The 2,665-nt window shown below is 41.5% G+C and overlaps 1 pseudogene; it reads right to left on the minus strand.

Annotated features, from left to right (window-relative positions):
* Positions 1-370: 370 nt before the first annotated feature.
* LOC104871684 lies at positions 371-937 on the minus strand (annotated as a pseudogene).
* Between the last annotated feature and the right edge of the window lie 1,728 nt (positions 938-2,665).

Genomic DNA, 2,665 nt, shown 5'->3' on the forward strand with positions numbered 1-2,665 from the left:
TCTTATAAACACTGACATTACAAAGTACAGGGAAAAGGGGAAGGGAGGAGGAAACAAAACCCTCTACAAATCCTAATACTGTCTCACCCAATAAGACCATAATGCTTTGTCCCATATTCAATCACTTATATAATAAACCACAAATAAAATCTTCTCTGGAAGATATACTGCTCCTCTTTGAGATGGCAGGGAAAAGGGACTGGAAGTTAGGGGTAGGAGGCTTTATTCTTTTGGCAGATCCTCTCAGTCATTATAGATATTGCTGCACTGTTAATAAAAAATATATGCTTCTCTGTAAAGCATTTAAAAAAAAAAAACAAACAAACTCCAAGGATGAGATGGCTGAGGTCTCAGCTCAAGTACTTCCAAATACATTGGACAGGTCCATACCATGACCTTTCTGTGTGTTATTTCCTGGTTGTTTTCCGGATCAATGCCATTCTCTGCTTATGCGCTTCTGTGGTGCAAGCTTTTTTGTAGGGCCAGATTTCTTCAGAGCCAAATCCTGGGATCCACATGTTCCACTGGCGTTCTCCTCCACATCTTCATCCAGCTGTTCATTAGGATCCACTTCTCTTACTAAGTACTGTAACTTCTTCTTGGTCAAAACCTGATTGTTCTCAGGGCTAAGACAACCTCCTGTCCCAGGAGTGCCGGGTATCTTTACCACAGTGGTGCTATTGGCCATGGAGCCCTGTGGAGGGGTGCTGGCTGGTTCTGGTTTTATGGGTGAAAAATTGGAGAGGTTGGTAAGTGCTGAGGGGCCAAACTGGTCCATAATCTGCCGAGCTTTGGACTTCAGCTCATAGAGCTTATCAAGATCTTGTTTCTTTTTGGAGCTGTGAGGACCAGGGCCAATCAAAAGCAGCAGCGTCTATCTCCCATGATATGCGGAGACTGCCCCAGTGAAGCTTTCGTCTCAGCAGCCAGTCCGACTGCGCGGCCCCTAAACTGATGTTTTAAGAGATCAGGTCATCTCAGAAAATGATCATTCTTCCTCTTCATCAGATGATCTATTTGGGGTTAACCATCACCATTTTATTCATTTCAATATGAGAATGGTTGACAAAAATAAAACAAGATGATCAAGAGAAGGACTCAAGTATCCATCAGATCCACTGAAGAGCCAGAAACTTTCTCTGCATCTTTTTTCTTTTAATCTTATAAAATCCTAAAATGTATGCCCCTTAAATTATATCTATATTTAATCTTTCATGAAAAATTTGTGAGGTTCATAAACATGACGTTTTAGAATATTTTTATATTATATTTTAATACCTGACTTCCAAAGGGAATATTGAGGTCTGTTTTCTCATTTATTTTATTAAAAACTGAAGGTGTGGACATGTCAGTGCCTAATATGAATAAATTTTCTGCCATTTTTTACAAAATAGGCAGGGAAGGGAGCACTTTGGATGACTGACAGCAACTCTGGGATCTGAATATGTAGCCCAAGTTCCCTTTAATTGGAGCTTTTGGGTGATTTGAATTCCTTGCACATTTTGCTCAGAACCTCTGAAGGGGAAAGTGAAGAAAAGTCAAGCTTATTGCTATCCATTGCTTCTTCCCGTTTCTGCATCCAAGAATCAAATGAAGTGATGCTAATTGGACAAGTAGTTCGCTATGATTCTGCACAAGTTGATAAACAGAAAGATAGTCAACAAAATTTTCTATTCCTTTGCTCATAAATGTGAGCCAATTCAGGAGAGCAGAAAGAGCAATTATATATTAAGCCTGGAAGTTGCCATTCTAATTCCACTGATTTTACTATCTGTATGTTCTCAGGTAAATTCACTCAATTCTTGTGTGTGTTTCCTGTATTCTTCCAATGGAAAGATTATTCTCACCAAGACTAATTCACTTGACAGTGGGTGACATTAAACAGAAAAAACCCTGAGGGTGGCCACAGCCGGGAGAGACCTAATAGGTCACGTGGGATCTAACACAAACAAAGGTGAGAAACAGCCCAGAGTTCACATAGAAGCAGCAGTTCACAAAGACTAGGAGACGGCACAAAGACACTAGTTTCTTGAGTGGCAAGGTAGGTGGAACAACCACACTACAGAGCCAGACTCAGCCCAGGACTAATAAAAAAGCAGCAGGCATTTTGGAGAACACAACAGAGTCTCCTCAGGTGTACAACTGACAAAGACTGTGGAAAAGCAAGTGCATAAGCAAAGGCCCTGACATCAGATGGAGCCCGTGCAGACTGAAATGGAACAAGAATAACAACAGGTACAAAGAACAGGGATAAACTGAACATGGAACACACAAAAAAAATAAGGGAAATCCAAGCAGAGCACATACTACTCTCTAGATTAAGTTTTTGCCGATTCCCTGGAGTTGAGTTGGAAACCAATTTATTAACTCCTTCAACAAAGGCTCATTGAACACCTTGTGTAGGCCAGGGACTTGCATTTGGCGTTACGAGCAGGAATACAACCGTGAATGCAAAGAGCTCACCTTAGAACTTAAAGCTAATAGGAAAACAGATGAAGGACGGATGGAATGAAGGAAAGGATCTAAGGTGCTGCAGAAGCACACAGACCAAAACAGAGGCTAGGCAACAACTGATCCTAGCACAGAACAAGGTGAGGGGCCCAAGCAGCAAGAAGGTCAGGCAGGGTGGTATACATTTGTAACCCCAGCTACCCAGGAGGCTGAA

This window comes from Fukomys damarensis, unplaced genomic scaffold, assembly GCF_012274545.1.
Source record: "Fukomys damarensis isolate Sample0158 unplaced genomic scaffold, DMR_v1.0_HiC HiC_scaffold_17, whole genome shotgun sequence".
NCBI lineage: Eukaryota > Metazoa > Chordata > Mammalia > Rodentia > Bathyergidae > Fukomys > Fukomys damarensis.